This window comes from Sebastes umbrosus, chromosome 13 (assembly GCF_015220745.1).
Source record: "Sebastes umbrosus isolate fSebUmb1 chromosome 13, fSebUmb1.pri, whole genome shotgun sequence".
In the NCBI taxonomy this organism is placed as follows: domain Eukaryota; kingdom Metazoa; phylum Chordata; class Actinopteri; order Perciformes; family Sebastidae; genus Sebastes; species Sebastes umbrosus.
This window is the reverse complement of record NC_051281.1, coordinates 1,082,095-1,095,796: the sequence shown is the minus strand read 5'-3', so window position 1 is coordinate 1,095,796 and position 13,702 is coordinate 1,082,095. Positions and strand designations below refer to the sequence as shown.

Sequence of the window (13,702 nt, the reverse complement as noted above, 5' to 3'; positions counted from 1 at the left end):
CAGGACTGTAAAACCTGCCGGTGATCAGATCTCATCCTCCACAGTACCGTTTGTTATCAGATCATTCAGACTGAGAGCAAAGTGAGAGAATCCGTAGTGAGAGACAGCTCAGATATTACTGAGTTTATTCAGACTGAAAGAAGCTGCTGTTCTTTATTTTAGTGTTAGCTTCAGTTCTAGTCTGACTTTGGATTTAATCATTAGGATCCAGAGACCCTCTGCTGTAAGTCATGATGTTGACTTTCATCCCGTCTCACTGCTGCTACTGCAGCACTCTGTCTGCCATCGCTGTAAAACGTCTGTTAGGAATCTACTAGATATGAGGAATCTCTGCAATCTGCGATAACAGTGTTCTATATTGCGAGGACGATATGACTTGCCATAAATATACAAATATTGAAGCGTGCATATTAGCTATTAGGGGTGGGAAAAAATATTGTTCCACCTATGTATCGTGATTTTTTTATTTTTTTACGATTTTAAATAGATGTTTTAATGCCAGAATCAATATTTCTGCTTCATGTAAGTCTGTGTGGAGGTAGAAGGAAGTTACCACTTTTATTGTGGTAGTCTGAGTAACGTGACGTCATATCCGTTCCGTATCCGTCAACCAAAAAAAAAATTCAGAGAGTCTAAAACGTTGGAGGGTCAGCGTGGATACGACCTGCACCCTCCCATGTTAAATCCAGTGTGGTAAACACTACACATCCAGTAAAGGATGGAAACACTTTGGGTTTCACACATTGACAGGAAAAGCACAGATCGACATCACGGCTAAAGCTGCATGCTAACTTTTAAAAAAAGGCCAAAATATGTCAGAGAATAAGTCAGAAAAAAGGCTGAAATATGTCCAAAAAATGTCGGAAAAAATGCCAAAATATGTCCGAAATATGGCCCAAGAAATTTCCAAAAAAGGCCAAAATATGTCAGAAAAAAAGACCTAAAAAGGCAGAAATATGTTCAAACAAAAGTCTGAAATATGTCTGTAAAAAGGCCGATATATGTCGGAAAAAAAGTCTAAAATATTTCCCAAAAAAAATTCTGCAAAATATCCAAAAAAAGGTGCGAAAAGGTTAGCAGGAAAGGTTAGCAGGAAAGGTTAGCAGGAAAGGTTAGCAGGAAACGTTATCGTACGGCGGTAACGTGGCGGTGGAGCCGGCCGTCGCTCTCGTCTCCGTGGTCAAATGGGCCGACGCTACGACTGTAGAGCACCCAGATACTGACATTTGTGTTCTCTGCATTGAAACGGCCCAATGGAGCTGACCATGGATGGATAAAGAGAACGGAGCTGACGGGAGAGCTAGAGACCACCTTGGAGAAGTTAGAGGAAGTAGACACGTGTTTTCAAAATAAGGTGTTAACAAAGGGAACTGTGTATACAAAATACATCTATGGAAATAAGATTGATGGATTATATTCACCAGAAGTATAAAACATTATAAATTAAAAAGAAAACCCCACTAATCTGTGAGGGAAATGTCTTTATTCTTTGATTTCTGGGTTGCTGGATAATCAATAACTCCTGACAGTAACTGATATATTTGACTTCAGGACATCTCTGACTACATACATGCTGAAAATCAAACATTTTAACTGGATTCATTTAGAGATTTTCTAAAGTAAAAGTCCCTAGAAGTGTCTGATTCAACTTGTTCTCATGGTCTAGAGGTAAAAAAGTTAACAAAAATCACAATAAATCGTAATATGGAATCTCAGTTCATCTTTATTTTTCTTTCATGCCTCCACGGTGAACGGAGAATTATAAAACAGATGCCTGTGTTTGTGAAGTAGTGAGCATCTGACTGGATAAATGAGACTTAGAGTTTAACAGTTGTTTTCATGTAGTTTGACTGTTGTTAAACGTGTCTTCTATTTACTTGAATTCATCCGTTCTTTTCTCCGTTTTGAGAGAGAAAACGTTTTCTCCCAGATTTCAAGGTAGCACGGGGCGAGTAACTGATATACAAACGGTCATTTTGGAGGTGAAGAATTCCTTTAATATCGAGATATAACCTCACATCAAGGAAAAAAAACATTGATTTTTATTTGAAACATTTCAGTCCAAAAAAAAGAAATCAATAGTAAATGTCAGATTTTTGGTGTCAAGGCTTCTTCTCTTTAGAGCCGATGAACCAACGATCAACAATCACACAGAGAGGAAGAAACCCTGAGTGAAAGATAATGTAATGAAGCCAGATGGGGCTCCGGTCGCGCTCCACACTTACACCTCAACCCTGAAGCAGAAACACTTTCTCAGGGTTGCGCACAAGGTTACCGGGAAGTTAAAGGTAAAATGTAATAGACGTGGAAGCATAAGTTATGAAGTTCATTTTAAAATAAGCCACAGAATGACGTTGTAAGAATATGTGGGAATGGGATCTACCTTAAACCTTCATTGCCAATGAAAGGTGTGTGTATGCTTTATGTGTTTTGCTGCAAATGATTGCTGTCATGCATCTTAAAGGGGACAGTTCTCTGTATATAAACATGCAGCACACACTTTAAAGTCATCGGATGTGGCGCCACCAGTGCACGTTCTTTTCTCCGTACGGATATATGTGTGCCACAGCAACAAAATAAACTGTTTTCATAAAGGTATAGCTGTGCCAGTTGCAATAAAAGCTCACAGTTTTGTGCATTCAGGCGGGTCAGCGTGCCGCTGTAAAAGAACAACACCGAGAGCAAGAGAGGGGACAAGATAGAAATGATTGTGAGGGAATAACGGCGCTCGCTATCGAGCCCGTTCATCTGTACAGTGGGCCAAGAAACGAGGTCTTCCTCGCGGCGTGAAATGGAACAGAACAGTTTGGGGGCACTGAATCACAGATAGATATGGCAGAATGAAAGGTAAACACGCACAAAATTGCTGTGTTTATTTTTGAATAGGGCTGTTTGTGTTCCCTCCGCCGACGGCGACGGCGTCTCAGATTGGAGGAGCAAAAAAAAAATGTCTGGTGGGGATGGAGGACAGAAACACAGAAATTGAAGAGGTGGCCAGAAGGTTTTCTAGTGATTAGAAATAGACTATTGCAGACATTTCCTCTAGTCGTTTTGTTTTGTTGTTGGACTGCAGCATTGTTCCTGTCCGAGCCTCCCTCTGTGCTCCGGGGCCGACTCACCCCCACGTCGTAGTCACCGTCTGAAATTCACTTCTTCACTTCCTGCCGCTGTGGCAGCACGTCTTTTATCTGACACTTCTGAAATCTCTGCACTAAATAAATGAAGGAATAACATTTTAGATCTGATGTCATTCAGTGTTCAGTATATTTAACACAATAAACATCATAACGATGGTAAATCACACCATAGCTTCTGGGGAGCCCTATTTTATCTTTGCTACGGTCATCTCTAGTGGTTACTCGCATAAAAACACACAATTCAAATGATTAGGATTATTTAAATATTTGCTTTGATTAAAATTAATCTTGACAAGCTGCTTAGATCAAGTGTTAACAAGTTAAACAGGTCATAATTCCCTCTCTATTATCTATTTCATATTGCTGTGAAAACATCTGCAAACATCTGGATTTATTTAAGTTTCTCGCCAAAAACTTAATTTTTAGGAGATTAAATTTGAACGCATCATGATAACGTACTTTACCTTCGCCCAATAGTCATTTTTACTGAGCAGAGATTGAACGCCTTAATAATAATAATAATAATAATAATAGTAATAATAATAATAATAATAATAGTAATAATAATAATAATAATAATAATATAAATAATAATAATAATAGTAATAATAATAATAATAATAATAATATAATAATAATTATAATAATAATAATAATTTAATGGATTGGTAATTAAGGAAAGTTGATAGCAAAGCAGTTGAATTAAATCCAGTTTTATAACCAGAAAAAATAAACTACGTTGCTGAGAAAGCTGAGAAAAGGTCAAAGATTTTTTTTTTTATAACGTGTTTATGTTGATAAATTATTTTATCTCTCTTTCTCACATGTTTTATGTATATATATATATATATATATATATATATTTAGTAGGACTGTCCACTCTTAATCACTTAGTCAACTAATAGTTAAATGGGGTCTTTGTAAACTGAGAGATTTGTCGCCGGTCCCAAACAGAAACTGAATCATGATGCAGCGTGCGAATGCGTCATTGTGCAGCGTAACTGTTAGAAAGCATCAATAAGAGGAATTGAAAGTCGCGGAGGCATGAGACGCCAAGGAATCGGACAACTAGGAACCAACGGGAACCGATTCTCTGTTCCCATCTCGAGTGTTTTCTCTGTGTGCCAAAGTGGCGGACGGCCTAACGATTTTGCCCCACTGTCAACAATTTACCCGCATTCAGCGGGTGCTAGTTTCAGAGCCTGGTTTCAGGTCTGAACTCTGGATAATGGAACTGAAGATGGAAATAAAGAGCTCTGTGCCATTTGGTCCTTTTCTTTTGCTGTTCTTTGTAATGGATTTTTTAATCCATAGCACTGGTGAAATGGTTATTATGGAGTTCACCTATATACGCTGAGCGTCCCGCTTCACCCTCCAGATGTCCAGATTAGCCCGAGCTCCACCGGTGCTCCACTTGAAAGGCGGGCCCACTTGAGAATGGCTCTCATGGCAGCGGGGCGCTGCAGGGCTGCCGGCTCTGTCAAAGCAGGGCCGAGCCGGGCATTATGTGGAGGCAGCCGTATAGAAAAGACCCGCACAATGAAAGTGTCAGCGAGAACCTGAGATTAGCCTTCGTGATTGATGAGCGCTGTATAGCGGCCTGTTGAAGCGAGCTACCTCGGTCACCTGGAGGAGACCGGCTGAGAAGATTTCAGCGTGGTCACGCAGTGAGAATACCAAAGTCTACCCGTGTATGTGCCTATAATGACGAGTTTGTGTTTGTATGTTTGCTGATCTAAGAGGGTGTCTGTGGTGCAGTCAGAGTCTGTGTGTGTGACGTGGTTAGATTTAATCTAGCCAGTGTGTCTGAGTCGGTCTCTCCACTGGAGCATGCTATCAGAGTTAAAGCCCAGCTCCTTCCTCTGGCTTTAAACCCCCACCCCCCCCCCCTCCAGCCAGCGTTACTTCCTGTTTTTTGGTTCTTTCTCAAACAGAAGAATGGGGGCGTGGTTAATAGTCAGACGTTATTCATCACCATGGCAACCAGATTGCATCGTTTCGCAACCCCGTTTGGATGAATTTATTGTTTATCAGACCACAAATGAGACCAGAATTATCTCAACACACTGACTCTCACTTGCTCTCTTCTTCACCCTCTCCTTCTGGCGAGGCGGCCGTTTGGCAGCTGCTGCACCGAGGAGCCGCCGCGGAGGACGGATATACATGTTCCCGAGGTCCGCCGTTTGAAATGCAGTTTCTGGACGTTTTGGAGATTCACCGTCCACCATCACCGGCCGCTATCGCCTCAGCTCCCAGCACTGACACCGCACCCGGCATTCCTTTATTTCTCTAACGGGAGCGTCACGTGGCGGCTGCTTTTCTGCTGCGTTTTTGCTGCTGTCAGCACTTTCTTTCTACATAGAGTTTGCCTTTTAATGGCCATTTCATTTCATTATAAATGTCATTTATATTTATTTTAGACAGAGGAAGTTTGAGAAACGTGTGGTAATTTGTAAATAATAGTAATAATCCACCATTAAAACCCCGTACTATATTCATTCATGGAGCTCTGCAAGTCACTGCATGTTCTACAACACTTTCCGGCCCATATTTCAGAATAAAAGCCTTGTGTTAACAAATGAAGGAATTCTGTCCACAGAAAAAAACGCTTGAGGGCTTTTATTTTGAAATGAAAGCAGGAAGTGTTGATTAAAAGAAAAAAGTCATAACTTTTTTTCCATGTCTGTAACGTTTTCTACAGATATAGACATTGAAACTGTTGTAATGTTGCTGATATGATGTCATTATACAGCCAATAGATGACCTTCACTTTCTGTTGTTGTTGTGAACCGCGCGGCTCGCGTCAAAAATAGGCGAGACCTCGAATCTCTAGCCGAGGCAGTGTCTCACGCGCGGCTGTGTAGCTGCCATAACCTGTTAACATGGACACCGAAATTAAAAACAATAGGTAACGCAGCCGCCTCGCGCTAGTCATACGGCTGGCCTGGCCCCGGCTTCAGTTGGGCTAGCTAAGTATATGACTCAATGTGAATGACTCAAATATGAAACAGCCTGGAAATGCCAAAATACACAGGATGGGGGCTTTAGGTCGATATTTAAATGTCACTCACAAGTCTAAAACTAAGACAAATCATTGGTTTATGAAATCATCTTCCACACACACACATGAGTTTTCACCCACTCTGTCCAAAACAAGACGTGACTGGATGTAAATAGCTGACAGCAGACGAAGACGAGGTAGACAATCTAGACCAGGGGTGCACACACTTTTTCAGCATGCGAGCTACTTAGAAAATGACCAAGTCAAAATGATCTACCTACTATAAAAATGCAAAACATATATTTATTTATAAATATATTGAGTATTCTTTATATGTATAATATATGTTGGTGTACCTTGCATAACTGCATGAACCCATGTTGTACAATATAACTCTGTACATTTTTTGTCATTACCTTACTCTGATGACTTGCACTGAATGGAATCAGCCAGGGATGCATAGTCCGGACAGTAGCTGCTGATAGCCAGCCTCAAGCACACTTCCAAATGATCATCAGTCAAGGTGGAACGGTATTTGGACTTAATAATCTTCATGTGGGAAAAGGCTGACTCGCATAAATAAGTGGAGCCGAATAATGCAGTCGAGGAGGTAGCACATTTCCTCATGTTGAGGTACTTTTCCTCTGTGAGTAAGTTCCAGAACTGTCCATGAGCCCTGGACTGAAGCTGAATGTCAGCTTGTAGTGTCAAAATCTCATCCTCCACTCCAGATGAGTTCAGGTGAAACAGTGTTGCAATTTGTTGGCTGACGTCTATTTTAAAAAAAAAAAAAAAAAAATTAATTTTTTTTTTTTTTTTAATGCCATGCGATCTACCCACACTACCTTTGCGATCGACCGGTAGATCGCGATCGACGTATTGGGCACCACTGATCTAGACAAACATCCACCGTGTCGAGCATCAACCTCTCCGGCGGCTTTACTTTGGCCCCGACAGCATCGCATTTTTCCAATCTGCTAGAAGACACCACAAACAACCGCTCGCTGTATGTTTCTATGTCTGCTGTTCCGATGACGTGCCAGACGCGCTTTATGCCAACCAAACCACGCCACGCCACAGATGCAGTGCAGGGATACAGCAGTGGAATCACGTAACCTCCACCCACAAGGCAACACACACTGTACGAGCCGCCAGCTCAGATTTAGATGGATGATACCGGCTCGCAGCATATAAGACTGCGGGTCTGATAAGAGCATGGCATGAGGGCAGCGAGTGGAACGCTCTGAATCTAGATACGGAGCTGGGAATTTATGGAGTCGGCTGTGCGTTGTGTTGCGAGGCCCGGAGAACTGGTTCCATACAGAGTGTGTGTGTGTGTGTGTAAAGGGGTCAGCCTGGTTTGTAAGAGAAATAGATAAACTCTGCCCCTTCATCACACCCAGCGCTGCAATATCCATCAAGGCAGCACCATGTTTCATAAGGGAGGATGTGTAGGGAAGTAATGGTTGATAATAAGACCTTTGGCTCCGGCTTCACAGAGAAGAGGAGGAGTTGTCTGATGGATTAGATGGCTTCACTGTCCGGGTCGTCTGCTCAAATCACTCTGGAGAGAGACGAAGGAGAATAGAAACGCCGCTATTGTCGCCGCTCATTTCCTGTTTCATTCCTTTCAAATCTGGTCTTTTCCATGAACCTTTAACCCTCGCTTACCTGCCTGAACTACTCTCTCTTCTAGGGATGTTTTTACAGCGATACCATACGTAGAACTTTCCACGGTTCCGATACGATTCAAGGACGATATTTGGCTCATCTAGAGCGATACGATACGATTCAATAACTTGAAATCGATTCAGTCAGTGTGACTGTGAACTAAATATGTGATACTGGACAGAGCAGGTCAGGATTCATCAAAGTTATTCTTGTAACGGTACGTGTCCACAGGGGCGTTTTTTATCGCGAGGGGACGCGACGCTTCCCAGCATTGGACGCTTGGTGTGCTGTCTCTAGAAACAAGGCACTCGGCTCCTGATTGGACGAACGCTTTCCCACCGTTGGCTGCTGCTCCCAGCTTTCAAACCGGAACCAGTATGGAGGCTCGTTTGGAAACTTTCTTCTCTTATTTCACGTAAATAGTTCACTGAAATGTGTTTCTGAAAACGTTTGAGGAGAGAAATAATCCATGTTGATGAATCTGTCTTTATTTAGATCGACAACATTTATTTTAAAAGATCCTCGGGAGTTTGGAGAGGCGGCGAGTCGCGTCGGACGCCCGTGATTTACATAAAGTAGACGAGCCCTCAACTTTATGCAAATGAGGAGCGGGCGTCGTGACGCCTAGTCTCTCGAATCGCGACACCGCGCTACCAGAATGCATTGCGCGGCTGCTTACATAGACAATGAATGGGGAGCGTGGAAAGCACGGAGGCTGTGGACACGGACCATAAGGGAATCAGGGATAAATTAATTATGGATATAAACAAGTAAACATAACGATTAATGGCAAAAACATACAGCTTTTATTTAAAAATAATAAAAAGTGCAACTGATTCAGTTCTCAAGATACAAGGCAGTGAAATATTTAACCAAAAATACTATTAATAATAATTGGCGCTGCTGGATCATGACGTCATACACAGGGAAGGTTCAAATTCTTAGTATCAATACATTATTTACCTTGCAAATCCATTTCAGATGGACATACGTCCCCTGTGAAGGACAACTTGCCGAGTACCTATCGCTGTAGTTGGATGGTAGGAATATAAATGGATGTAGTAGATGAACGTTACACCCCTACTCTCCACTCACCTTCTCTCCAATCCTCTCTCCTCCTCTTTTATTCTCTTTCTTGCCTTCCTCCTTCACTTCATCTCTCCGTCACCCTTTCTCTCTCTTTGTCTGCTCTTTTCATGCTTCTATAAAAGGCAGAAAAATGTATTGCACACTTTGTACGAGTATCTCTTTCATCGTTTGGGTAATGGCGCTGTCGTTTAGCCGTTGTGTCGACATCTGAAGGGCTCTTGAGCAGCACGAGAGTGATGCCCCTGTAAGACATGAATATTCACTTAAAAGAGAAAAGTATTCGCCATGCTTTTCTGATCTTATTTTTCATGTACCTCCCCGTGTTGCCCTCCTCGTTGGTGAGCACGGTGATGGGGCCTAATTGAAGTGGTTCTATCAGAGCCGTGTTCTGCGGCCATCCATCAGGCGTCTGAACGGAGCTGAGTTTAGCATGCTGCCGGGGCCAGCCTCTCACCCACTGATGGTATGTCAGGATATCTGATGCCGGCCCGGGAGATAGCGAAGGCGATCGGAGAATAGAAAACGTTTAAAGGCTTTATTGCTACTTTAACGGTGAAAGTAGAGAGGCAGCAGGAAAATTGCTCTCTTTGCTTTTTCTATGTCCGTGCTGTCTCCTGTCACCGTGGATACCCCCTTTCAGACGGGCCGCATTGTGGAAGTGCATCGGCAATTTTACATCTTGTCCCCATGGTTGAATAAGGTTATTTCTTCCTCTAAAATCAAGGCTGCAAATTTAGATCGGACCGGGTAACATTTCCTTGAATTGAATCCCATCATGTTTAGGCTGCAATTTCACCACGTTAAATAAACAGAGTGATATTAACGCTTCCTCGCACCATTTCCTTTTCCAACGACTGGAATTAGCTCGACTTACTCGCTCCAGTCATAGTGTTTACTATAGTGTTTACTAAAGTATTGCAGATGTCCATAGAGGATAAATTATGTTGATGGCATTTCTGAGCTGTTTCGCCTTCTTAAAAATATATTTAAGTATCCTTTCTTATGCACAGAGAAAGTGAAATCAGTTTAATAACTTATAAGGAGGTAATAAAAATGTGATTTTGTTGAATTACTCATATTTTGGGCCAAAGAGTAAAACCTTCAGAAAGCCGATGCTGACTTATTTGTCATGTAACTTCCGTACTTTAGTAACGCCACTTCCGTAGTTATTTTAACCCAAACGTTGACTTAGTTGTTACGTAACTTCAGTGCTTAAGTAACGCCACTTCTGTACTTATTTAAACCCAAACCACAATCTTTTCATAAACCTAATATCCTGGTAAAACTTTATTTTGAAAAGACTGTATGCATGTATCGTGCAGAAATCAGTACGTGCTGGACATTCGTAGCTTAACGCACGAAAAATGAGAAATAGCTTTTCGTGAGATATCATAGTAACCGTTGAGCTGACATTCCTGCAACAGCGTTCCTCCTTCAGAGCTTCATCTCTGGGGTTACTCCCTCACGATGGTCATTAATTAGAGCGACAGACTTAAACAGCCATTCACCTGCAGAATAAGTTTGTAAATCCATCACTGATACCGCCCGTCAGAGGACTCTGTCAGAGGACTGAGAACACTCTCCATCATCATTAGTTTTCAACTGGCGAGTGAACATTGAGGCACTGCCCCGAACACTTCTGTCATGTTTGAGTGAAGTGTAGCTGGACATTTACGTAACAGATACCTACGTTTGAACACCACAAAGTTATTACAGATGAAACCAGCAATTTAACCGATGGCATGTCTGAATGGTTGTTCTGATCTCACCCCTCCGTTCGGCTTTCTGTCACGCTCTCTTTCTGAGAATATTGCTCACATTTCTGTCAGTTTTTACAACACAACTACCAGCGCATTGGACCCTGACAGATCTCTGGATGCTGCCTCACCGTTGGGTTTTGTGAAGCAGACAGACATCTTCACCGGTCCCCGACTGAGAGGCTGTTAGCCTCCCTGGCCCCCAGCGCCATTCCTCCCGTGGCTGCTCAGTCCCCGCTCTCTCCAGGCGCTTTCTCAGCTCTGCCCGTAACCCTGCAGACCCCTCTATCTGAGATCAGTCAAGTGGGAGGAGGGGAGGATGGAGGGGTGAAAAGACGGAGGGATGGAGGGACAGTTGTGCTCCACTGAGGCACTCGCTCAAACTATCGCCCTCTGCAAGTGCAGCCACAGTGAAAATCGAAAGTTAGAATAGCAGAGATAGTGGAGAACGGGACAGACGGGGGTGGAGATGGAGCGCGAGGAAGGGCGAAGAGTGATACGAAGAAGACCCAACAAAACATATTTCAAGGGATTTAGGCCAGATAAGGCCGGAGGTGTGAGCATATCGGGCACCGCAGGGAAAGTTTTGCTCCTTCAGTGCTGAACAACACAACAGAAGATGTGTCTTTATTTGCACAGAGATGTGCTTCCAGTAAATGGATATTGTATGTTAATGTGTATTTTGCAAAATGCATTCATTCCTGTGGCATCATTTAGCCACAGTTGTTATTTTCACATTTTAAATGTGAGTAATATTCTCCGGGAGAAAGAGAGAATACTGCTGTCGGTTGAGCTGAATGTATTCAGAGTGCAGTCAGACAGTATATATGTCCTAATTGACTGCTTTGTTTAACAATTTAGTTCTTACTGTTGACTTATTTGTCAGGTAACTTCTGTACTTAAGTAACGCCACTTCTGTAGTTATTTTAACCCAAACGTTGACTTATTTTATAACTTAACTTCCGTACTTAAGTAACGACACTGTTGTAGTTATTTTCTCCCAGACGTTGACTGATTTGTTAGGTAACGTCTTCAGTGCTCAACAACACTAGAAAATGTGTCTTTATTTATTTGCACAGAGATGTGCTTCCAGTAAATGGATATTGTATGTTAATGTGTATTTTGCAGAATGCATTCATTCCTGTGGCATCATTTAGCCACAGTTGTTATTTTCACATTTTAAATATGAGTAATATTCTCTGGGAGAAAGAGAGAATATTGCTGTTGGTTGAGCTGAATGTAGTCAGAGTGTAATCACACAGTATATATGTGTGCTAATTGACTCTGGAGGTGATCCTTCATTCACAGAATCACCTGCCAGACGGCAGCCGGTCTCCATGTGACCTGTTTGGTTAACAGTGTTGGATCGACCACGTTGCCCTGAAGATAACCATTTTTAATATTGCCTATTTCCAGCTTCCCATTAGCAACACATTGTGTTGAAGAAGATGATAGACAGATACCTTTAGTACAACATGTGTCATTCATAGCTCATTAAACAGAGCAGTGCTGGAGGGCACACCTCAACGAGACGCCTGATTAGAATGATAATGATAAAAACAATATGATCTAGTGCAGGATGTTGATACGGGAACACATGATGTCAGACTGAGAAAAAGAAAACAAGGTGAGGAAACTCAAGTTTACAGAAATACACTATTTGGTTTTAACGGTCACATGAGCTTCTTCCTCTGTCAGCGGGTTGGTTGTGCACTTTTCTTCCAGTACCCATTACATTAGTTATTACATTACATTAGTACCCATTGTCCATTTATAATGTTTTGCATAGCGGTCAAAAACAAATCTGAATGTTCACAGTGAAAACACAAGACTTCTATCGTTAGTCAGTGAAGTTAACGTCAACCATGACCGTTTCCTAACCCCTAACCCCTAACCCCTAACCCCTAATCCCTAACTGAGTGGATTTGTTTCCTGAATCTAACTTCCTGTGAACTGGAAGTTTATTTTGAAATGACGCTATGCATGTAACGAGCGTATACTGACACACCGTCCTTGACGTGTCCCAAAGTAATGCTAGAGAGGTATCTAGTACGTCTGTTTCCGATGTCGAGGGACATTGACTAATGCCTGGATCAGACTACAGGATATGTTTGACGGTTACCATGGTTACTATGTCAGATCAGACGACTGAGAGTCATACATTATTGTCGTGACTTGACCGCGGCACATGACAGACTACACGTCGGTCCCCTGTTCCGATAACACACACTCTCCCGGCACCGCCGTCTCTAATATATACAGGCTTACCGGGGCTCCAGCCCCCCCGGGCCCGACCATGTCAAGGGGCCCGACCATGTAAAGGGGCCCACGAGGCTCCGGGGGAAAACAATAACGATATAATTCACATGGAGAAGAGAAAGCGGGCGCACAACGGGATGCTCCATGACGCAAAGACGCAACAGCGGTGGTGTTTTTCACTCCGACACAACCTAGATTGAACATCCTACTGCTGGGAAGGTCCGATGACATCATTCTGCATAATAAGTAGCTGTGTGCTTCTTTACAGCTGTGTGCGTCTGAGCTCAGCCGGTCAGATTCACGGCCGTGACGGAACACGAAAACAAATCAAACATGCTAGACTTTCTGTCGGGATGTCGTGAGGCGTCCCAGACGCGGCGTCAGTTTTCGTGTACTATGACACACTACTCCAGATAAAACTGTCGATTTTCGCTCATGACACTCCTTTATCATTCCCGATCCGAGTCGACACCCTACGACGGCCGCGTCGGGCTGTAATCGGGCTGATATCGTGGAGTCTGAACCGGTGATATTTGACTTCACTTAGTTGGGAGTGAGAATGTTTTGTTAAAGTACAACAAGCCTTCTTTCTGCTGTAAATCACCGATGCTAGAAGACCAACATACTTGAGCTGCAGGAGGTGAAACACAGTCTAGAGTTTTGCACCGTGGCCTTAATGACATCATCCTCCCAGCTCAGAGATGGACAAAGTTTGATGGGTGAGCAGGCAGACGAGCCCAGCGGCTCAAATTTAGAGGGATTAGATGGAGGTAAGATTGGATCTTTAT

The 13,702-nt window shown here is 42.7% G+C and overlaps 1 protein-coding gene across 3 annotated transcripts in view; it reads left to right on the top strand.

Annotated features, from left to right (window-relative positions):
* Positions 1 to 13,702, top strand: part of sema5ba (sema domain, seven thrombospondin repeats (type 1 and type 1-like), transmembrane domain (TM) and short cytoplasmic domain, (semaphorin) 5Ba) — a 224,189-nt gene that overhangs the window by 98,306 nt on the left and 112,181 nt on the right. The window lies entirely within an intron of this gene.